The sequence below is a fragment of the Poecilia reticulata genome, chromosome 7 (assembly GCF_904066995.2).
Source record: "Poecilia reticulata chromosome 7, P_reticulata-male-v2, whole genome shotgun sequence".
Lineage (NCBI taxonomy): Eukaryota > Metazoa > Chordata > Actinopteri > Cyprinodontiformes > Poeciliidae > Poecilia > Poecilia reticulata.
In genome coordinates, this window is record NC_088836.1 from 9,750,014 (window position 1) to 9,775,169 (window position 25,156).

The 25,156-nt window shown below is 39.3% G+C and overlaps 1 long non-coding RNA gene across 2 annotated transcripts in view; it reads left to right on the forward strand.

Moving 5' to 3' along the window:
• The window catches only part of LOC103467130 (uncharacterized), a 43,323-nt gene extending 18,689 nt beyond the window's left edge, over positions 1 to 24,634 (forward strand). The window contains exons 2-4 of one of the 2 annotated variants that reach the window (XR_001776753.2): positions 1,949 to 2,321; positions 7,031 to 7,142; positions 7,249 to 14,983. This is a non-coding gene — a long non-coding RNA (uncharacterized LOC103467130). Of the gene's footprint in view, positions 1 to 1,948; positions 2,322 to 7,030; positions 7,143 to 7,248; positions 14,984 to 19,377 lie in introns of those variants that run through there. The other variant, XR_001776752.2, reaches the window with a different exon arrangement.
• Positions 24,635 to 25,156: the final 522 nt, after the last annotated feature.

Consider the following 25,156-nt stretch of genomic DNA (forward strand, 5'->3'; position numbering starts at 1 on the left):
TTATTCTATTTGGCAAACGCGTGTTATTTTGTGTTGATCTATCACTTAAAATCATAATCAAATGCGTTGTGGTGTTTGGTAGTAATGTGACAAAATAAATAATAAATAATTTTACCTGGCCTTCGTCCCTTCATGCATTTGCAAACTGTGATGTGGCTCATTTTGTTTCTTTTGGAGTTATGGATTTTTCCTTCCTTCCTTTTTCCTTCTCTTCAGCCCATGTGGGCACAAATCTTGTTTCAAAGTAGCCAGCATCTTCACAAGGGCATTTGTTTTTATTTCTGCCCATTTCATACCTCAACCCGTTTATTGTGACTGTCTTCTTCCCGAATGATCTGATGACTGGCACCTTCAGGAAATTATACCAGAGGACGAACCAGATGGATGCTGATATTAATATAGACGTGTCAATTTAAAGTCCTAACATTGACACAGTGTTGATGTAAAGATACAGATGTAAGTCAGACCAGAAGTGAAAGTAAGTCTTCAGTATAAATAACCATCTGATCCAAACATGCCAGGCGTTTAAATCCACTGCATGTATAATACTGAATCCTCAAGAGCACTTAAAATGCTTCAATTAAATCGGTCATGTTCTTCTCACTATGTAACAAACACACACAGGAACAAACCATCAGGAATAAGGTTGAATACTTGTAGCAGCACGCTGTTGGTTTTTGTTAACGTCAAGGCAGAAGGGTCAGGGGCGTTCATTCAGATTAGTGGGTTAAAATTTGGATCCAGGTGACTGCTGGAGATAAAAGCTGCTCATATTCACAGAGCTGCCCATATTAAGTAAGACTTAGAGTCACAGCTAAGACATGAAGAGGTTTTCACTGAGACATGCGGTTTGGCTGCATAAGCAACAGGTTAGCCTCTGATTTCTGTTAGTACAACACTGAACTGCTGCAGTCACATTTTAGCACACTCTGTAGCGGCAGAGTTATCTGTCTGGTCGGGAGTTCAGAGTAAATGGGACCCTGCATTACATTATTAAGCAACTAAAGCTTGAGGTGGCAGCATCTTGCAGTTGCACTAAGTTAGTTCAGATTTATGCTTTTTGTTGATGTTTGTAGGTCATTTTTGTCTTTGGATGAGGCGATATACGTTTGGACAGTAATTCCTTCTGGTTTTGGATGCTGCGTGCAGCTGGAAGGATTTTCGCTCTTACTTTTTAACTTTTAAACTGTTGCTGTCATGTGTAACCAAGGCAACAAGGTATAATTTTTTTTACAGCTGGGAGCAGTTAATTAATATCTCCAAAGCTCAAATAATACCTGAAATACAACCACAAAAAGCTTTATGGGTGCAGAGCAGGACAGACCAAAGAGCAGGGAGAGACTGAGGAAGTTCAAAACATGTCTTCCATTGATCATAATGGTTTTTTTTAACCATACAGTCAGAAGAGCAGTTATAAAGGTCGATTTTAGCCTCACCTGACCAAAAGATGTCCTTCATACGTCTAATGTGGAAAATATCAAGTAAGCCTTTTGGCTTTCTCTCAACAAGTGACAAGAGTCACTTTTTGACACTTGTCCAAGAGGATCAAAATATCCACGTACATGACTAGCAGTTCTTCAACACCTCTGAAGCTCCTCCATATATAATGCAACTCTTGGCTGCAGCTTAGGCAGACTGCCATGGTTTGGTTTGTCATACACTTTAAAACTTATTTGATTTCTTATTTGATTAGAATCTCTTTGTGAGATCTTCAAATGTCCTCTAACAAACATCTAAAGCCCTTGCAGTTTGATTTCTACTGAGACTGAACTGTTCTCAGGTTGACTGTATTTTTTATTTATTTATTTATTTTTAGAGTAAAATAGGAACAGTGTATGTGCATGTCACACTTTCAGATTTTTATTTTTTGTAGAAAGCTTTTGAAAAAAAAATCAGTAATGTCTCTTCCACATCATATTTATGCATTTCCTTGTGTTTGTACCATCAGACTACCAAACAGAAATCCTGCAACAGCGAAAGAAGAGCAGCCTACGCAAAGAACAATTACCGCAGCGACCTGTCTTGGCTTCTTCGTAATAGATCCTGGAGCTCCTTTGAGCTAATTCACACGAGGACGGGTAGCAGAGGCTCCGTGGTTGGAGATGAACTCCACGGACATCAAAGCCGCTTCTACAGCAGCGCCACAAGGAGAGTTTAGAGTCTGGAGTAATTAATGCTGGCACACAGAGACGTCTCTGTCCAAAGCTGCTGGGAGAGAACAGGGGCTTTGGTGGAAATACATATCCCACCTGTGGGGTGGTGCGGTGATTAGTGCTATCACCTCACAGCAAGAAGTTCCCCGCTTCAGACCTCGGCTTCAGGTATTCCTTTGGAGAATTTGCATGTTTCTTTTGTGGCTGTTTGAAACTTTCTTCTTTGCGCAGTCTAAAATATGAACACTTGGTTTGCTTCCACCTTATTAACTGAGTTTGCTCTGTGCATCTGAGGAAGCAGCTTATGGTTACTGTAGGATGGGATATGAGCAGTCTGATGAGTGCATCTGTCCAGCGTTTGAAAAATATGAACCGGAGAGATGTATTCGTGTGTTCTGCATTTCACAGTCAGTTTAAGGTGAGTTTTATACAGAGAGGCTGCTGAGGTGTTACCTGTTTACATAATCTGTCATCAAAAAAACCCTATCAGAATACTGAGTGGGAAAAGGTTAATTATGTTTGGTTTATTAAAAATCTGTTATGGCTTTTTAAAGAACATTTACCAAATGTAGCATCACATGGATAACATAATTCATTCAATCTAAATAGTCTAATCTAAGAGTTGCACAAATATAATTCTTCAAAGAAAATGCAGTAACACTGCAGCATATGTGTTTTCACAATTAAACCCTACCCTGCTGTTTACTCCGTGGCACACCAACCCCAACTCAACCCTATATGCACTCTGGTCTCCTACTGAGCAGACGGTATGCATGTTTTATATTCACTTTTTTCTGTTGCTCTTGGCAGACCATGTTGCATGCTGGGTGCACGTAATTCCTGGAGGCTTCAGAGATGGTGAAAAAAATTATATTTGGCAATAAAGCTTTGTGATTCTGACTCTGGTGTTAATCAGATTTTTCTTATCTTTCTGGTCATGTGCACTGTGTTCAGCTTTGTGGTCGTTCTCACTATTACTTGGATGTCATAAAAGGTGTTCCTCAAGGCTGTGTGTTAATCCCAAAATCTTCTGTAAATTAAATTCAAAATTTTTGGTCTGATGCATTTCTCCATGTCTTTGCTTTTGACATATTTATTATTTACCACTCTCCAAATATACTTGCCCTGGGTTCTGTTGGTTGCGTTTGACGTTACTCTGTCGCATTGATTCACCTGAAATCGGTACCAAATGAAGAACAACTACGTAAATGAAAACAAATGGTGCTGTTATATGAGCTCTTATGTCAAGTTGACAAACTCCAATGGATTTTTTTTTTTTTTTTTTTTTTACGAATGTATTTGTATTTAGTTGTGGATAACAATTCTTATAGGTCCTATACTGAACACTTAAAAACAAATTAATAAATAGTAGGACATTTCCTTCACAAGTGTCTCATGTTTTTTTGAATTGAATTGAAAATAATAAAAAAAAAAAATCTTGTTGCAGATACATTCTTAAATAAATTAACAACAGTTATATTATTTTTATTTGAATGCTGCTGTTTGCACTTTCAAGTCGGTCCATCCAAATAACCATAATTATTAAATAATAATATAAAACAATACTTTTGGAGCTGCGACATTCATTGCTTTACATTATTTTAGCTGTAACATCAATAAGGTTGTTATAATGCGAGAACCTTTTGTCCTTGCCTAGCTGGAGAGGAATATTTTCATTCACAAATAAATTACTACTTTGCTGCCGCTGAAATTAGTTCCCTATATGTTACTGAATCAGAGCAACTATAGTCTCCACTCGTGGTGTTTTATGGCAAACAATGTTCCTTTATACACGCAAGACTTGGTGAAAATGGCTTTTTCCTGTGAAGTCACTGTCCAGCCTAATTAGAGTGGATGACTTTAAGCCCATTTAAGGACAATAAAGAAAACATCAATGGATGGTTATTTCTTTTTCCATCCATTTATTGCAACTAATGCAGCACATTAAAACTAGAATTAACTAAATTATCAAGGGCTTGGAGGGAATCCTCCAACTCATACCGACCTACACCTTGTCAGGGGAAAAAGTTTATGTTCGTTAGTCCATCTTGAAAGAAAAAAGCAAAGATTTTTCACAACATGTAATTTAATTTGTCCTTCTGGAGCAGCCCCTTGCTATTTTGTCTGATTACCCCTCCCATTGTCCACAAACAGGAGCTATCTCACATACGTCTTGGAAATCTGGGATTTTTCTGGTCCGCACATCGCCAACGTAAAGTCCAAAAATCAATACTGAGACATTCATGAAGTCATTAAAGCCTGAGGGCAGCTATTGCTTAGACACCAGAAGAGTGGCCTTGGACCAGAAGGTTGATGATTTGTTTCCTTGACTTATCTCTTTTTCAAAGAGGGGAGTTAATACCCCCCTGTTCACAGCAGAGGCTTTCAGTAAAACCACCACAACTCCCAACTGCTCAGATGGTATTGAATTCTGCATGTGCATTCTCTTATGTGTTTTTTATTTATCATAATGCAGGAATTATCTGTCTAATTTTGATGATTTCTTTACTTTTCTCTTGTGAATCTTGCCAAGGGTTTGTGGAAAGAAAACCAATCAGATTTGAATCTACATCATGATTCTCACAATGAACATTTTCACCTTTTGTCTCTGAGCAATCACATAATTCAGTGTTATTTTATTGGCATTTTATTTGCTGGACTGGAACATACAAAAATTAATTGTGAAATGTGGGAGGACATTTTTACATTGTTCTAGATGAAATGAGTAAAAAAATAACACAACTTTCCATTTGTTTACAAATTAATTTTCTTGTCAGATTTGCTACTACAATGTGTGAAGCAGAAGCTAGAAGAGAAGTTAATTAGTTTGAAGAGGCTGATTCCTGGTTGAATTTAGAGCTGCGTAGCTTCAAGTAAGATATTTGAGAGAAAAAAAAGGGACTCACATTTGGAGCAGACCTACTTCATCAGAAAAAATGGTCTATTGTTGTATAAAACGACCTTTCGCCAAGCTAGAACAGAGTATTTGTCATGGTTAATCAAGGTGAACAAGAACAATCTTTCTTTTAACTTACACAGAGCCACAGCTTCATGGAGCGGTCCATTCGCTCATCCCTCAGCACCGATGACCTCATGGGATTCTTTAGAAATAAAATGAATCCTTTAAAAAGTAAAACCGTGGGCTTCCTCACAAACATGATAAATGAGGTTGTATTAGAAATAAAATGTGTTTAGGGTATATACGGTGTTGGCTTTCTGACACACAAACTGCTTTACATGCAGGTTGGAAAGTTCACTTCTGGTCTCGTCTGACCAGAACTTCTTCTTCCTACAACCATTACTTTCTCCTTATTTGAAGGTCAGGTGTGTGGAGTTCACTGACAATAGTTGTCCTCCTAACAAATTGTCTCATCTGAGCTGTGGACCACGACACCTCCTCTTAAGTTACCAAGTGACTCTTTGCTACTTCTCTGATCAACCCAACACTTGGCCAATCTTTTATTTCATAAGATTCCAATGTCTTGGTGGGTTTACAGATCCATTTATGGATTCTACATTTTTCATAACCTAAACATGCAATAAAATTCTCATAATCTTTAACCTTGACCGTGTTGTGTGTTCCTTGGTCATCTATATAAAACCCCTATGACCTTCATATTTGCACTGAAATTAAATGACATGTTCATAAAATCTATTTACTAATACACTGACTTCTGAAAGAAGCTTTTTTAATTGGATTTTCTCCAGAGTAGAGGAGAATTATATCACATTAAGTTACCTCTACTGAGCTAACATTTTGAAATAAAAGTGCTTTTGTAGGTATTTTTACTGTTCCTTGAATTATATTATTTTGAATATATTCAAAATAATATATTATTATTTTGAATATAATATTTTCAAAATAATAATATTTCATGTATTGCAAGTAAGAGTGCAATACATTCAAGTATTGCACTCTTACTTGAATGCAATATTTGGTTATTCTATCCACTTTAGTCGCTCCTCCGAGTCAAGAACAAGCACCAAGCAAGCATCAGATGGAGACAGACACCCACACAGACGTATGGCACAAGCTGTATCTACACAAGCTGCTTGGTCCTAATGATACTTTCTGTCTGCAGAGCTTTCTGTGCCATTTGGACAGCAAGTTAAAATGGTGTATACAGCTGATCTCGTTACTGGAAGCAGGACTCGCTATATGTTACCTACTGTTAATGTTTGGATCTATGAGTTTTGAGACTAAACCCTGTCAGAGGAGAGTCTTGTTGATCTTCCCAGTGAGGTTTGTCTGTCTTTAGATGTTGGTTTCTGATACTTTTGGTTGTAAAAACAAAAACAGGTAAAGTTTTTTTTTGCAGGTGTTTTTCTGCCCTAATTTAAATAATAAAGAAGTTATTCACACTAATTAATTTTTTTTATCTTATTATTAGGAAATCATGATAAATCAGATTTTATAAATGTGACTGTCAGATAACATCATTTCTGAAAAAGGATGACTTAAGTAACATTTGAGTTGTCTTTTAACCAAGTAATTGTTGGTACTTTGTTGACAACTTCTCTTGGCACGGATAATCTTTGACTAGTCCACTCAACAGTCCAGGGGTAAAAGATTAAAAATGCTTTTATACAATATTTAATAAAATAGGCACCATATTTTAAAAATCCTTTATCATTTCCCCTTCACTGTTTATGTGCCACTATCACATTAAATCCCAACACAAAAGCTTGAAAATGTTCAGCTGTACAATCACAAAATGTGAAAAAATAAATAAAAAATATTCAGGCACTGCATATTCTCTCAAGCAGGATGAAAAGAAATGCTTGAGCATGAAAATCTTTGCCTCCTATTTGAGCAGGTGTTTATCAGGACCTGGACTCCATCTGTCTCTCTAACCATCCCTGCTTTGGCTCTGCAGCACAGCGCTTCAATCAAAACAGGATGCAAAACAGAAGCCATTTTCCCATTGTGTGGACGTTCCAGGATGGCAGGAGATCTCCATGAATATGACCTGAAATTGCGCGCCGCTGGTGAGTAAATTTAGCCGGCCGAGAGCAGACTGCGCTCCATCATTCCACCTCTTCCTCCCTCCCTCCCTTCTCCTCCTCCTCCTTCTCCTCTCTGTCTTTCTGACAGGCCAGTGAGTCTCCTGGTGAGAGCTGACCTTTCTCCTGAAGGAGAGACGGAGCGAGAGGCGGCAAATGAAGCGAGAGGAGGAGTGATGGGGCTAAATGAGTGAATGATAATTCACTGGGATCGACAGATAATTGTAGGAGAGAGATGCATGATGTCGGGATGGGCGGTGAAGTGAATGAGAGACGTGGTAATGTGTTTGCGTGTGTTGAGCATCACACTTGGTAAAATTTGAAGAAAAGGAGGAGTGTGTGTGTGTGGAGGGGGGCTGCCATATGCTCATTGTAAAGTGTGTGTGTGTGTGGGGTGAACTGATGGCAAATAGAGATATTTGGAGCGTTTGTCTTGGCATCACACTGGGAGAGGCTGTCTGCTTCTGTGCATTATGACATCAATGGTTTACCCTCAAAAAAATTACACACACACACGCGCACTAAAGCACAACAGTGAGTACAGCTGGTTAATACACAGTTGCTGCTTGGCTACACCCAAAGCATGCATTTACATGAAAATGCACACATGATTGCAAGCTGCAGGTGTATGGCACTTAGAAACGCACACACACACACTTCTTGCTGCAGTCCTCGGTATACACGCAAATTTACACACATCGTCAAATGCAAACGCACTCAAGTGGAGCGAAAAGAAAACCTGTTAACACTCTCAGAGGGAAACGTGCTAGACGCTGAAGTACTTGGGAACAAATTGTAGAGTGGTTACACAGAACTATGCATGTTTAAAATTCTGTGCGGGAGATTTTAAGCTGAATGCATACTGACCCGCTGGGACTTAAAAACGGGGAGCGAAAGAGGAAGAAGGATCCTCAGAGTGATAAAAACCAAAAGCTGGAGATGGTTTAGCGATATAAAAAATATATTTTTACAGCAAATTAACAATATCTGGAACTTAGCTTTGAGAAGTAAGTGAAATAACACAAGACCAGAGAGGAGGACTCTATTGAGTTCACCCCATGGTTCTTTGAAAACCAACTTACTGGTCCTGAGATGCTATTTTCTGTCTTTAAAACCGTTACCTTTATTAGTTAAGCTAAAAAAATGGGGGAAATGAGCCTCAAAAGATCAAATCTCTAACTGTTCTCTTCATAAAGTTTTGCAGATGTATCTATTTTACCCGTTTCATCTGAGGGATGGGCAAGTTTCATATCGTTTATCATTCATTGTGATAAATTACTTATCATGATGAGAATAAATTCCAATTAATGATATTTAAAAAGAACAAAAACTGTCTGTATCGTTAGTTTTACTATTTCCTCCGCTGATTGTTCAATATCAATAAATTAGAAAATATGTTTAAATGCAGTTACTATGTGCCGCTTAGTGATACAAATCAGACTTCTTTATGTGGCTGGTGTCCTAAAGAAGGAATTTTTTATTTTTTTTCCCAAGAGCAGAATTTGTGTTTGTGGGGTTGTGATTGGTGTGTCATGCAGTACAGTTACCTAAACAAGAAGAAATAAATAGTTCTTACAGTCAGTTTTATTGTAATCACAACAGCACCACAAAACATTGCATAAATAATAAAACTTTGAGTCCATATTGCCTACTGCTAGTTCATCCTACGACTTTAGAAGTCTGAATGATTTCTGTTTGAATTGTTGCTTCAATTTTCTGTTCTCAACAAATATGATATTCACCTATAGCTGCTGTTGCCCTTTCCGTAACATCAAATCCATTCTCCTCTGACCTCCGTCATCAACAAGGCGTTTCCACTAACCGCTCGCCGGACATTGTCTCTTGTTCGGACCAGTCTCTGCAAACCGCAGAGATGGCCGTGCCTGAATAATCTCTGCAGATCAGACGAGTCTGAAATCAGCAGACCGGCCTGTCTGACAGCAACAGCCACGCCACGTTCAAAGTTACATGAACTCCTCTTCTTCCCAACTCTGATGCTCAGTTTTAACGTCTGCAAGTTGTCATCCCCATGTCTTAGATCCCTGAATGCGTTGAGCTGCAGCAGTGTGACCTGAAAAGGTCTGGAAGACCTTCAGAGAACCAAGCGCATTACTTTCATAACTCCTGCAGACATGAAAGTAAGGAAAGATTTTAGAAAAGTACTTTACTCGCTTTGTCACCGGTCTGTCTCTCTGCTGTCTGATAAAGTCTAAGCTCTTTTAAAAGATGTTTATCAACTTCTCACTTTTTTGTTTCAATTCTAAAGATTTGAAAGATTTGTGTGGTCTGACACATCCAAGACGCCAATACTTATCAAGCTCTCGTACGCAGATGCTAACCTGTCTTTATTCCTCTTTAGAGGCCGCAGACACTTTAAACCACTATTTGATCCAATGCTGAAGTTTGTATGCATGAAACGCGGAGTCATCAGTTTCTTCCATTTCTTGGTAAAAGACTGCACTGGCTGTAGGCTAACAAAGTTGAGAGGATTAATGCAGTCCTTTGCAATAAAGATTCAAAGTTCAGCACCTCTAGCCCAAGGGCAGTTCTCTCATTTGCAAGAATGTTTTATACATAATATGGAGGTCTGGCAAAGACAAAATCAACCTAATTGTCATCCCAATGGCCACATTCCATGGAAAGGATGCAGACGTTCAGCAGGAGCAGGTTTTAATAAGCCGTCTTTGGAGTTCGAATGGGCAGTTAGCTGGTGATATCGAGGCGACTGCAGGGTTTGGGTGTAATGGCTCTGCGTTATCCGGTTGCTGTCAACGTTTCTTTTTTTCTTATTTGGGCTGGTGAAGTAAATGTAAGCTATTATAATGAGCCCCAGACACAAAGGTGTGTGCTGTGGTGTATCTATGTTTGAGACTCTTATTTGAAATATGAAAGGAAGTGGTTTTTGAGCGGACCGACTGACAACGGTTGGTTTCGGAGCCTTCCTCACCATTTAAAGGATTCGTGTGGGTGCGTTTTGGGTAATTGGAGGACAAAATAAAATAAAAAAATAAAACATAAACCGAGTGACAGGCAAGATTCCAACAATTGGTTAACCCTGTGAACATACCACAAATGGCTAAAAATTTCCTGCAATTAGGTTTTTTATCTGCACTAAACAATATAAAATGTGATCAAAGCTTAACTGCTTTTCTTTAAAACCAAGTTTAAAGGTTTAAGAAACACAAAAGATTTTGTTTTTTTGTTAGCTTCTTAATTTTAGGATTGTGCAGATGTAAATTATTGGTCTTACCTGGACTGAAATATTCCACCCTGATGATTTTCATTCTGCTGTGCTGCTTTACCCTGGATGACTTGCTGCCAGCATGCCTGGGTGGGCCCCATATGGGGGAAAGGAGGGCAGACATATGGGTTCCACATGGGTTTGACCATGTAGGGGCACCTAAATGGGCAAACCCATGTGGGCCCACCACCATGTAGGGCCCATGTGGGCTGTGGCCCTACATGGGCAAACCCATGTGGGGCCACTGTGGAACCCATGGACAAACCCATATGGGACCCATCTGGTCTGCCCTCCTTTTCCCCTTATGGGCCCCACCTAGACATGCTGGCAGGGAAATGTCCAGCTGGCAGCTTGTGACCTTAAACTCAAGCACACTTGAGTCATACAGCAGGCCGACGATCCAGAGCACATCACCAAGCCCTCGCTTGAACGTCTCAGAACTGGAGAGCAAATAAAGAAAATTCAATGGGGAGTATTATATAAAATTGACTTTTTTTGAGCTTCATGTTACTTATATTCATCTCCTGAAGATAGAAAACACAAGACAACATGTTGCAGCTAGAAGAGTTTCCAGTGATGTACAGCTCCTGCTCTCTGTATCCCTGTTGGTTTCTCTACCTGTTGGCACATTGGATGTATTGCTGCAGTCACTCACTGAATCAGAGGTAGACAAAGTGAATAAATCACAGCCTCTTGTCTGAAAATATCTCCTGGTGTGCTGTAAACATCTTAAGCTGATGATATCTAACAGAATAAAAGAGACTGAAGGAAGGTTTGTTTTTTTTTCCCCCTGATAATCCTCGGGTGAAGTCGTGTTTCCTAATACTATCCATCACCTCATTCCATGGAATGTGTGTGAAACAGATTGTGTGAGATACTGCGAGTGTGTGTGTGTGTGTGTTGGGGGGGCGGGGGGGGTGTAGAGCTGAATCGCAGAGATAGAGGAGAGAGGAAGAAAGACGGAGAGAAAGAAAGAGAAAGTGAATCATTCCCCTGAACAGACCACCTCGACAGCGTGATATCAGATGCATTATTTGATGATTGGATCGCTGGCTACAAAAGCTGATAGATCTCCGCCTGAAATTGATTTCTGTCTGGATGTGACTCACACATACACACGCACGCACACGCGTGCACGCACACACTAAAGGCAGTGAAACAGAAAGCCAGGAGAAACTAATTACCAGTTCACAGAGAGCCTGAGAAGCCTGAATCTGAGTGAAAACACCTGAAGGACTGGCGGGCCGGCAACTAGAGACAAAATAAATTGGGAAATTAATGTTCTATTATTGGAGCGGGGATGTGTGTAGGCCGGTGGTTTCTCTCAGATGGATGGTTTGATCACCTCCAGGGTTGCTTTCGGTCATTTCAGGGGCAGTTTCTATTGAACTCTCAGGCACACTGCCAGTCAAACTTCAAATGGCTGTTTATTAAAGTGTAAACGGCAGCGATCAAATGATTTTCCCGTTGCTTCTGGCTTGTTTAGGGTTTCATTCATTTTAAGCAGCACAGTGCCTTAGGTCCGGACATTTTCCTACTCTGTGGTCATCAGACTGTGCTCAGAAATGCCACATTCACCTTTTGATGCCAGCCGTATCACTTTTGAAATCTACGTGTTTGCGATACTTCTACCTTCTTAACAAAGGTAGCACTAATTTAATACAGCAGACCCCCCAAGTCTGCTGTATTAAATAAACATTTTGGACTTACTTTTTCACAGTGTATCTGTGCATACTTAAAAATTCTTAAATGTAAAAATAAGGCCTTAAAATGTCTCAAATTCATTAAGAAAAAGTAAGTTGACCTTAATAGTGACAGATCTTAACTTTTGTTGTGGCAGGACTATTTAATCTTGTTCATTCCAGTTTATTTTTCTGGCAAGATTATTCTGAGATGCAGGCAAACATCTTCGCTCTGTTCTGCGACTCGAGGCGGTCGAGGCTACTGCTAACTAGCTGCTAACTTTAGCCTTTTCAGGGGTAAGTATACATTTATCGCTGAAATGTTACCCGCAGCGTTTTGATTGCAAGATGCCTTCTCCACCTACTCCTTTAAATATTTTGTATAAAGCATCCAAGAATATATGTCTTTTTCTAATAACAGTCTTTAAAGGATTAAAGTACAACTAAAACCATTTGTGGAAATGAGGATTTCTGGTGTGGAAGTGGAAGGTGGGGGCTTTTATTCTGCTGAGTAATTCACTCACCTTCATTTCAGACAATAGTCTTAAAAATAAATGATTTTATAATAGTACTAATATTACAAAACATTTGTTTTAATGTTGATAGAAGCTGTACGTACATTTTTCCCTCATAGGTTTTTACTGTTGAATTTCTTGACTTGTTCGAAGAGCACACAACTTTATATATCATATGTGCACAAGCAGAAATTTGCATGCCAACATGTTAGCTTGCATGGTGTGAATATGAAATATTTGTGGATGTGGGATTTGTAGATAATCAAATGTCTGATCAGTTTTTACATTTTGATGAGTTCTGCTGATTTCATCAAGGTCTGCTTTGACAGAATAAATTGCCATATATGACATTTCCTATTTCTCACTTTCAGTTGAAGTTATGACCCAGGAGGGGCCAAAATTTTTTTTTCATTTTAAACTATTTACTATTTTCCAGAGGGTTTTTTTTTTAGTTTGGAAATAAACAACATTTGTCATTGTTTCTGTCAAATTTCTGTCTGAGCAGAATGAACAGATTATTTGATTAACTACATTCGAAAAGATAATAGACAAAGTAAAATTATGAAAAGCTTAATCTTGTGGATCCTGTCTCTTCCTGTAATTCAAACTGTTGGTGGTTTTAGGTTGTGGGGCATGCTAATTATTTATAAGGTTTTACGAAAAACAAGTAAGGGAAACAAGCAAATTTTAGACATTACCACCAACTGACAGGAAAATGAGGCAGAGGTTCAGATTTTGTTCACAATAACAACTTGCTATGCCATCTAATGTCACAAAATATAAATAACAATTGCCCTGATGTGCAGTAACATTTTTTAGCTTTTTGATAACAATTATGAATCCATTTCCTGTCTGGGAGGTGTTTTTCTCAGCCTAGTGACAGAGGAAAAGCTGTTCAGTAACTGGATTAACTTCTAAAAGGCTTTTTTTTTTTTTTTTTACATCCAAGCGCAAATCTTTCAGATAGGAAACATTTAACAGAAGTTAGAATTTGATTCAGTTTTATTCTGACAGGTAAATTACTTAACAAGCCTTTACTCAGATGTCTAAACAAAAGCTTTAATTTCAGAACAATGAAGACAGCAGAACCTGTTTTCGCCTTTGAGAGTAATTCAAAAAAATGTTTCCAAAGGTTAGCATGAAAACACGCATCCTTACCACAACTGTAGACATTTTAAGTACTTTCAGCTCAGAACCATGCCGCTCAGGCATATAATTGTTTGCACTTTGTTAAATATGGCAACAATTGCTCATTGCTTATTAAGGGAGTGGGCGGAGATTGGAGACACTGGGATGTTATAGTTTTTGAAAAAATGAAATCTATGTCCACTCTTTGCGACTTCCCTTACAATTTCCAGAAAGTATATTTAGCCAAAAAGGAAAACAGCTACTCACTTAATTTCTTTCACATCTACAATCAGAACAACCATTAAAATTTTAAAAACCATTGGATCTGTTGACAAACGAGGCTGGACAAGGACATGGGCTTATCTGGCCACCAATTCACAGCAAGCAAAGAGGGAAGAACCAAAAGCTCACCATTAGAGATCTACAGGAAACTATGGTTTCAAAAACAACCTCTAAATTTGCATTTTCTTTCCTGCCATTGCACATAAACGTGGAGTTTTCTGAACTCAGGCAGGACTCCAACAGAACCCCCATGCTTTGATCAGATGAGATAAAATCAAGTTTTGTTTTTTGCCACAAAGAAAAAAAATTAACAAAATGTCCCTTTTTCTTGATGTTGAGTATGGTGTAGGGTTTATGATGCTGTGGGCGCGTTCCTGCTCAAACGGACCTGAGAACCTTTTTGGACTGTATGGAATCACGGACTTAATGATATACCAGTTGACTTACAATAAAAATCAAGTAAAGTTTTTATTTGTAAACTTGTAAACTGTAAATGGGTTATCGACGGGAAAATGATTCAAAACATCTGGCCGAGTCAGCACAAAAAGGGTTCACAAAACAGAAAATCAACCTTCTTCCATGGTTTTTAGTCAGTCCTTGACGCTAAATCCTTCAGAAAACAAGTGATAACTTGTTTTCTGCAGAGGGGGGAGCAAGTGGTGCTTGAGCACCTGCCCCTTTTGCTCCTTGGCCCCCAAGTGCCCTTTTGGTCAATGTTTATTTATTTATTTTTTCTTGGGTATTTTTATTTTCTAAGCCCTCTTCTGACACATAATAACATGTACTAAAATTATTAGTTTTTTTGTTGGGTTTTTTTTGTACAACATAATAAGCCGGTCACCTTGTTACCTTTGACCTTTTGCCCGTGACGCATGACGCAGTTGCCTCTCGCGCAGTGAGATAAGGCGGCTAACTGGAGCTAAACGTAGCGAACGTTCCAGATTACAGAACAGTTTTTGGTGAATAAAAAAAAAACGTTTTTGGTGAATAAAGTGGAGTAACTTGCTACTTGTCAGATGACGGAAAACGTTGAAGTATCGTTTCTGCTTCAGCTCGGAGTCGCGGTTTAAGCAGAGAGGTAATGAAATACAACAGACACTGACAGGCCTCTGCGTCTGCCTTTCTCTGAAGAACTACTGAGCGGGAGGAGACAGCCAGGTGAGGAGAAACTGTTCTTATCTATCGATTCACTATTTTTATCATACAGACATTAGGCTGTTGTTGATGTGCTATTAGCTAGCTGCTAGCTAACGACTTTGCTAGCAAAGCTAGATAACTAAAAAGCTTCTCCCCTGTATCGTTAATGATATCAGTCATTCTTTAGTATTTATTATGCAATAAGGGCACATCGCCCGTCCAAAACCGATCATCTCCATAATGGATATATGTCCAATCTTCTAATTTCCTTTGCTGCATAATGTACATTGCATTTATCCTAGCTTTAGGTAAATGTATCTTGAAGGAGAATAGCACTTAAATAAAAGTCCAACAAGGATATTAATTTAGAATTAAAAATAACTCACCCTGAATTACCATGATAGATATAATGAATGTAATAAAAGTGACATTAATGAAGGGGAAAAAATGATTAAGTAAGTTTAGGGTCTGGTTCGCAGAGTATTAAGTAATTTTTTCCCCCCAATTATTCAATGAAATAAAAAAACTAACCTCAGTTAAGTAAAATAAAATTGTCATCAAAACTTTTGGAATTGTAATGATTTCTCTTTTTAAACAAAAGGTTTTGTTTAAAAAACTTTTTTAAAATTAAATAACTAATTTTTATCTCGTGAACTTAAAAAGTTATTTGCCAAACATAAACTTTTATTTGCACACATCAGAAATCTTTTGTTGCGATTTTAGACCCTGCCCCAGACGTCATGAGAGAATCACAAGCAAAACTTTGAGTCACAAACAAAAACTTAGAATAGCAAGAAAAGATTTCTGACATGCGCAAATAAGTTTTGGCAAATGATTTTTTTCACTTCATGAAACAAAAATGTGTGATTTTAATTTTCAAAAAGGTTTTTTTCATGGTGACATGCATTAACAATTAAATTTTTGCTTTAGTTTTTTTCTTTTTTCTGCAGTTCTACATTAAAGTTTGATGCAGTTCTGCTTTCCTGAATGGACCATCTTCATCTCCACTGCAAGTGAAGCAAACAGGCAGCTCTTTTTTATAGATTACAGTACACTAAAAGGTTGCATTGTGCCCTTGTTTATATTTTTAATAGTGTAATTTTGTAAAGATGTAACCACCAGATATGTCTGGTGGTCCAGCTCTGATTTACACATCTTGCTAAATTGTGGGTTTGAATATTGCAATACTTTCCTATAACAAAATAGACATGCAGAAAGAAATTACTAATAAAATATCTTACATAGGCATAGTTGTATGCTTTATATAGAGATTTTACCTTAGCTTTGATTGTATATCTCACAATTTTGTAATTTATCATTGTTTATTAAACTTTGAAAGCTGAGAGGCTTTGTTAATATTCTGTCCTAGAACGCTGTTAGATGTGCCCTTTTTTTGGGGGCACCTGCCCCTTTAGTGGTCTCTGCACGGCCCTGATAACAAATTAGGAAACACGGAAGAAGACCTAGGACTCTGGAGGATGTAGAGAGGAACGTCCAAAGACTCCTCACTGTGAGTGCCGTTCTCTTGACAAACCGGGTTTATTAACAGGATCACCTGGGCACCTAACGGTGTGTACTTACAGAATTATGAATAACATAATATTTCACCATAATTTGGACAGTGGAACCCAGATGGAATAATTTAATGACGAATTAAATGTGTGACGACTGGTTGGTAGAAGTGAACACTTGCTAAGTTGTCTGTCTTTAATAGACAACAGATAGGAAACTGTTTTAACCTGCATCTTGACAATTCAGGTGAATAAACACATTTATAGCATATAGTTGCAATAGTTGCACTCTATAGAGACAAATATCAGACAGCACAGACATTAAGAGGCTGATATAGGAAAATGTCCAATCTGTCAAGAAGGCGATTAGCGATCTTTAGGTTCCCTCTCTGCAACATTTCATGTCCCGGCCGTGTAGGATAGTAACATTAGTGGTCATGGTGATGCTGCTGTATCACCCTGTGTGTGTGTGTGTGTGCGTGTGTGTGTGTGTGTGTGTGTGTGTGTGTGTGTGTGTGTGTGTGTGCGTGTGTGTGCGTGTGTGTGTGTGATAGGTCGGGTTGGGGGCTACCTCTCTGTCAGAACTCTTCTGTCACACTCGGTAATGATCAAAGCTCTCCCAGGGACCCCCTACCATACAACCAGTCAACTGGACAGAAATTGCTCAGCCATGCAGCCCCCCACGCTCCACACGCCTCATACAAGAACCCTCACACACACACCCACGCACGCATACACACACACACACATATATATAGATATAGCCACATTTTACTGCACGTTACTCTCTCCTCTTCTGCTTTTTGTCATTTTCTGGTTTTCTTGTTTACATCACTCTGAGCATCCGTCTGCTGTCTCAGCTTCTCCAGTCTCGAGTTTTGCCTTTAATATATCATCACTCGTCTTCCTCTGCTCTCCAGTTGACTGGTTTTTTGTAGTTTTTTTTTTTTTGGTCTGGATGTCTCCTATACACAGTCTTGCTTTTAATTTATTCCTACTTCGCTTGGTTTGTTGCTAGACTCTGAGACTTTTGGTTCAGCCTGTTTGCTTTTTGTATTTGCCAACATTCAGGGCTTCAGTCTCGCAAAATGTACTTTTTAATCCAAGTGACTCTGCAATAGAAGTGGTTTTTCTTTTCTTGAAGTAAAACTTTGTTGACTAAAAATTATTCAGCTTTCTTCCTACCTTTTTTGTTGTTGTTTTTTCCACTGTCTGACTTTAGATCAGATTAACATTTTCTGTTTTAGGTCAGTTAAGGTCACCAAAACTCCAAAAACGTGAGTTTACCCAAACTTTAGGGGCTCGGAGAATTAATTACTGCAAGTTGCTCAAACACTCTAGAGTCCCTCTTGAAAACATAAATTACAACACATCTGTTCTAACCACTTGATTTTTAATTAACGGGTCATTGAAAGAACCAGACATACATCAAATAAAGTGGCTTAATATGCATGTACTGTATTTGAGTTGCTCTCACAAAAATACTGATCTCCCATAGAAAGTTTGTGGGTGGGAGTTGAAAATATGTTTCTCAGAAACCTGGCTCAGTCACTCCAGTTCTGTCACTCCAAATGAGTATTTTGTCTTCAAAACTGATTTCGGAAGTGTGGGGGGGGGGGTAATTGTGTGTCAGGATTTTAGCCATCCAGATACTGATGATCAGAGCGTCTCCAATACAGCAGCTCTCATGGGTTGTTCCTGGTCTGCTGCGGTCAGTATCGATCAAGATGATTAGTCCAAGAAAGGAGCAGCGAGAGATTCACTTGGTACATGGTACTTAAGGGGAGCAAAAGCTGGAAAGGTGTGGCGTGATCCAACAGATGTTCCACTGCTGCTCAAATTGGCAACAGTGGTGCGCTTTGGGCAGAGGCAGGGTGACGTATGAGGAAATATTCTCCTGGAAACACTGGGGCTTATCATCAACTTTGACATTTATCACCTACTTCTGTATTATTGCAGGCCATGTGCATGATGAAAACTCTTCTTTTTTTTTTTTTTTTTCTTTTTACTGATTTCCATGGTTTTATTCAGCAAGAAACAGATTATTCCCCATAAAAGTGAAAATGGTCCAGCTACGGTTTGGGGAGCAAAACAAAGTTTGAGGTGTTAGCTTGGCCTCCAAACTCCTCAGATCTGAATCCAATCGAGCTTCTGTGGGATGTGCTGGACAAACATGGAGGCTATTCCTCACAAATGACTGGATTTAAAGGATGTGCTGCTGTCGTCTCTGTGCCAGATGCCAGAGCACACATCCAAGGTTCTGGTGAAGTCCGGGCCTCTGCGGGTCAAAGCGGTTTTGGCTGCAAAAGGAAAACTAACAGATGATAATGCATGTTATTGAAGTTGAAGATATGCTAGTAAGTTGAACATTTGGCATGGCTGATTTTAAAATGTTTTTATTACTTGCTTTTTTCTTCTTTCAAGTACAACAGTCAGCACACATTTTCTTTTTTCTTTTTTTTTTGCTGAGTGTTTTGTGCCTTTAACTTACTGACCGTTTGTGGTTTACTGTTAGTCAGTTATTTAATATTCAGAAATCTCAATAAAGTATTGACAGATCTCCATTTTAACCACAGAAATAGTGCAGTTCTATAAATATTTTTTTTTTTTTTACTCCTTGAAGCTGTAACTGAGCCAGAATCCCTCCAGTCATCCTTCTGTATTTAACCTTTTTCTCTCCTTAACACCACACACCGATTCATGTTACATCTCTGTCGCTTCCAGGAGGGAACCCAGCATTCCTCCTCCCTTTACGTCCTCGTCCCCTCTTCCGGGCCCGGTGACAGACCACAGAGCACAGCGGCAGGAAGTGGAGCAGAGAGATGACGGAGCGCAGCGTGCGACTGGTATTAAACGCGTACAGCTCACACGCTTCTGCAGCAATACAACAAAACCATCAGGAAGCTCCGTTTGTTTTATAACCCGCCGTCCCCTGAGAGGCTTTTCTGCATTACTCACCCCTGATTATTCCACACATGTTTCACACCTACAAGGCTGCCGTGGTAAAAGTCCGCTCATATTTTTAGCATTTGATTTCACCGCTTCCTGTCTGCATCAATCAAAGCCCAGTGTGCAGTCGGAGCGCTGTTGTGCCTTCACATTTTGATGAGCAGCATGAAAGCGACTGGGGAAGGAGTGCGTCTCCCATGGAAATGAACAACTGGTCCACAGTCGGACTCTTAACTTTCATGAAAGAGACTTTTACATTAAACCCTTTCCGTAAAACCTGTTTGCAGGTCCTCAATGTCCTGTCAACCATTATTTCCATGAGATCTGAGACAGTGAGGATGCAGTTTCTGCTTTTAGCTCATAGATGAAATGCACAGCGCAGTGTATTTTATTTGACCAACACAAAGCAGTGCTTTGTTGTAAAGGGTAAAGAAAAATTATACATGATGTTTGAAATTTTTACAAATAAAATATGTACATCCTCCAAGACTTTACAGAACCATCTTTCCATTCTATTGTGTGCTGAGGCTGATGTGTGGCGTTTCCCCTTCATGTAAAGCTTTGTGCATGGAGGCCAGGCAGTCCTATTTTGATCTCTTTCGACCAGAGCTCCTTCTTTCACTCATTTTCTATGCAAGTAAGCAGACGTTCCTATGGTTGTGCAATAAATCTACCTGCCACTCATTAATAAAAGCCATATTTAGAGACCGTGGATAACTCTTCTTGATATTCTTGCTATGTGTTGATAGACGATCCCGCTGTGGTTCTCTCCGTCTCCTTCAATGCCATCATTGGTCTCTTGACTGCTTGGCCGATTGTTGTGTTCCAGCTTCAGTTTAGATTTTCACTAAGTCTTGCGCTTCTAATTAAGTAGAAAAGTTAATTTGGTTCTGAATTTTGTGCCACTTTAGTTTAATTTCAATAGGGCCTTTTTTAATCAGCATCTGTTGGTGCCTTTTTTATATTGTTGTGTTTTTGGTGTTGATCATGTCCACTTAATGTTGTTTTTTTTTTTTAGCTTTTTCACATCTGCATACACTGATCACTCACCTGCTCCTAATTCAAGCAATCATTCCCTCTGAAGGTATTTAACACCTTCATTTCCAATCAGCTGTTATCAGATCCGCCTCTTTCTCCTGGTCCCAGTTTGTTACCTTTGTGTGCCCTGTACTGCTTGGCACGTCTATTTTTTATTTCACAGCTTGCACTTGTCTCTGGAAGCATTTTGGACCTCATTACAAGCTTATTTTACCTCAACCATCAGGCTGCCTGTACCTCCTGCCTGCAGTTTGGGTGCTCTGCCACATCACACGGCTTATCATGATAGAAGAACCAACTAAAAGCAAACGTCAGAGCTAGAGCTGTACAATGCACAGAATCACAATCACATAATCTCAGACGATGGCCTCGATGCAATAATTAGTATATATGCCTAATACAAGTCATGTAAGTAATGATATATTTATCTTACTGGATGAACTCTCACTGCCTTTGCTGGTCACGTCTGATAAAGATTTTACTGGTTTTGAACTCATGGAAAAAAGTTTTTATCTTTTTTTATCATAGCATTGCCTTCATTTAAAAAAAGACAGAGAAGATTTAGTACACCATGAGTTAATTACAGTTGATGTTATCACTGCAATATTTAGCAATAATATTACAATTGCATGTTTTCCTTGCACCCCGCAGCCCTAATTAAAGCCTCTGCAAATTATGCATGAGGTTACAATGTTTTGTATTGAAAAACTAATTGTTTTTCTTTATAGCCAGCAATTCTTTGTAGAAGGTGATCAGGTTCCCTTTCTCCATGAAATCAGATGCTCATTCTCTCCTGTTGCTCAACGTCTACGAAGAGATCTACTTGTTCGGATGTTCAGAAACTCCCGGAGCATCGCACATGTCTCTGCAACGACGAGCAGCAGCGGTTTAGTCGAGCACGGTTTGTAGCTTGAAATCCCGGGCTTAGATAAAATTAGAAAGCCTGCCTAAATCTAGTGTCATATGTGGCAATGTCTTACAGTGCTTTTCACCAGCGCCGGACTCGCATGCATCACTCTGCCTTTAAACACCCACAACTCATCCGAGAGAAGCTCATTAGTGCTGGTTACAGCTGAGACCTGTCTGATGTCTGACACTACATGCTGTTTCAGAAGCTCCTCCATGCTGACGGTTTGGGGAGAGACACTTCAACAATAACAAGATAAAACTGGATTTTGTCTCAACAAAAAAAATAAATAAATAAATACACTGAATAGGAAAAAATCGTGACACTCTGGCAGTAAAAACGCCCGCATAGCCTGTAACAAGCAGCTTGTGCCCTGTGGAAGACGCGTGATACCCCCTAAAACCTAAAATCACAGTGCAGAACTGGATCACTCCCCTCCGTCACTCACAGATTATACTATAGCTGGCCGGGGCTGACTGTGCAATGCATTCTGAACAAAGCAGGTGGGGTGGAGGCAGAGACAGAGAGGATAAAAGAGCAGGAGAGAAACCCAGAGAGGACGATTATGAAAAAAGAAAAAAAAAAAAAAGCCTGCTAGTCAAAGGCTCTGTGGAAGTGAAATCCCCTCTCTCAGCTCTCTGGCTGGTGAACAAGCAGGGAGCCACAATGGCTAACAGATTCCCCCGGATTTGAAACACAAAGGGTGGGCAGCCGTCCACCAGATAACCCTTGCAGACCCCCACAACCTGACTGCATGCGTAGCCTCACTGTACATCCGCAAATAGCCCTTCCACCCAATCTGACTTCAGCCTCTTGAATCGCCAGCGAGCTAGCTGACACGGTAAAGGCGTGATAATACAGCGTGTGTGTGTGCGTGTGTGTGTGTGCGTGCGTGCGTGCGTGCGTGCGTGCGTGCGTGTGTGTGTGTGTGTGTGTGTGTGTGTGTGTGTGTGTGTGTGTGTGTGTGTGCAAACAAGTAATAAATCCTGGAGATTTCAGCCAACCGTCACTGTCCTGCCAAACACGGGGCTCATAGTGGTGCTAATTGGAGTTTTGCTCCAGGCGCACAAGTGTACAGTATGCACATCTATCTATTACTGTGGGTCTGAGGTCATTCAGAAAGCCCACTTATGTGCTCAAACATTGACTTAGAATATCGTCAACATTTTTTTTTTATGTAAATTGGTACAAAATGTGAAACCAATACAACTAGAAGTCTACGTACGCGGGAGAAGACGACTCGTGTACCTTTTCTTTCTTTCTCTCTGTCCAAACTTCAGTCAGACCAAGCTTCTCCTGTTAGTGTTACCAAAACTATTTCTATTTGCTAATTACGACAACAAAGAGAAAAAGTATGTCAGAAATATATTCATGAATGTTTCTGTACAGAATTTTGGTAATTCCATCTGACCTAAAATAAGAAAACGTTCAGTGTATGTAAAGTTTTGGCTTGGTACACAGTGTGACATATTTCTGTTTACTTTTGCTTTAATGGAAAACAAAACAAATCAGATCCCCAGTCACTTAGATTATTACGCAAGACCAATAATTTCAATTCTGTTTCTTTTAATGGATTCAAAACAAACGTCGTTCTATCGATTAAACCATATTGGAAGTCGGTCACATATTTTCCAATTCACTCCTTGTTACAAACACTGTAGTCATGTTTAGTTTATTAAGCCGGTTAGTAAAATGTTTTCTATCTAATGGGACCCAGCTGACAACAAACCCTCGTGCTGCTCTTGCATGTGGCTGCACAAAAAGAAAGAAAAACTCCATTTTAAAATGCAAGTAAGGGCATTTTATCGTACGCACCATCCGAGTCCCCATCAGGTGCTTTAGTGAAGTTTTAAAGCAGTCAATTTCAGTTCAGCCTGGTCTCAGGCTCATTAGAAGTTGACATGTCTCATCACACATGAACCCGGCAGAGGAGAACCAGTGACCCGCTTCCAAACCTTCCTCTTCTGCTGAAAATATCCTGGCTTCGGGTTGATTGCAGCCAGGTGTTTAGTGATCTCGGGTTTGGCACAGCCATTAGGTCGGTCTCAGGCTGTTAAACAATGAGACGATTAAGCTCAATTAATGACCAGTGTCCGACGCTGCAGCCTCAGGCGCTGTTATATTGCCGCCAGGAGCCGAGGTAGGCTGATGGTAGCAGGTGGCAGTTTGGAGCGCGCCGGCGGAGGGCCCACTTAGCCAAGTTACATACCAACTGTGTGTACGCGTGTGTGTTGTTTGTGTGTGTTTGCTGTTATGACCAGAATTGTGCTATTGGTGTTGTGGCATGACAGTGATAGTAATTGGTGCAACGCTTGGCTTCCGTGCTAATAGAATTGGGATGAGCAGGCAGGCGGCCACTGAGACTCATCGACTTTTCTGAAATGGGCATCTGAAGCTCTTCAGTGAAATTAAGAGGTAAATAGAAGAAACGGGAGAAAAATATATTTTCTCAGTTTTGTTATTTGTTTGGAGGTAAGTGTGAAGCAATGGAAGCAAGCATAAATGTTCCTGTATGCTACAGAGTAGGACGACGTCATCCTTGGATTAAATGTAGATGTTTCTCACCTGTAGTCCTACATTGCAAAGGTTTGTTAATATTGTACACATGCAAGTTATTTAATAAATATTTATATGGGGGTAATTTCAACTTAAATGCAGCAAAATACAGCAAGTTAATTCATTTTAATGTTTCAATAATAATATATTTTTTCATAGTTCAGTAATAAAAAAATTAAATTCTTCAAAAGCGTTTTGTCAGTTTTCATTTAACTTTAATTGTTGTCCTGCATCACATCATGAAATGATGCTATGCATGCATGGACTCAGTTCCTGCTCTGTGGCAGGTTAACCAACCAGATGCCAAAGTTCATTTGACGAACATATCGTGAAAGTCTAAACAATTTCCAGGGTAGCACAGGAAATATGAAATAATTACATGAATTAATACTGAAATAACTAAATAATTTTAACCTGAATTGCATTCAGAATTTTAATGAATCATTTCCATGTTTTAGCATTTATTTGTACTTCTTTATCTATTGACCCTGTACAGGATTTTTTTTCAATCCCCTGGTTTTACTCCGAAAGTGCATAAAACAAAATATATAATGAAAATCAATTAACTATTTAAAATGTTAAAAATATATATTTTTTAAATGATAAAAACTATTTTAATAATGTTTTATTTTCGTATGCAGGTATGGTGGCTATGGGTAGATCAATATTTTTGATTGAGTCGTTTGTAAATTTAGGATACAGGATCACAAATTGGTGTTTGGTCTAGTAGCAAGTGTACAAAATCTGCTTGACAACCGCTAATCTTAAACTCGGTGCTGCTGCAAAGGAAAAGGCATCGTTTCTCGTTGGTGTTTGGGAGACAAAAGGATGTGCTTGGAGAAAAGTGACTGAGACAAGCCCATGAACATTATTGATTACAACTATTCAGGGGAACAATGCTTTTATTGGTTTTCAGCTCTGCCTGTGTGAATAAAAAAGTGCTTTTTGTGTGTGTGTGCGTGTGTGTGTGTGTGTGTGTGTGTGCGCGTGTGTGTGTGTGTGTGTGCTTCTAGATGATTATAGACTCACCAGGAAAAAAAAAAACACAATTTC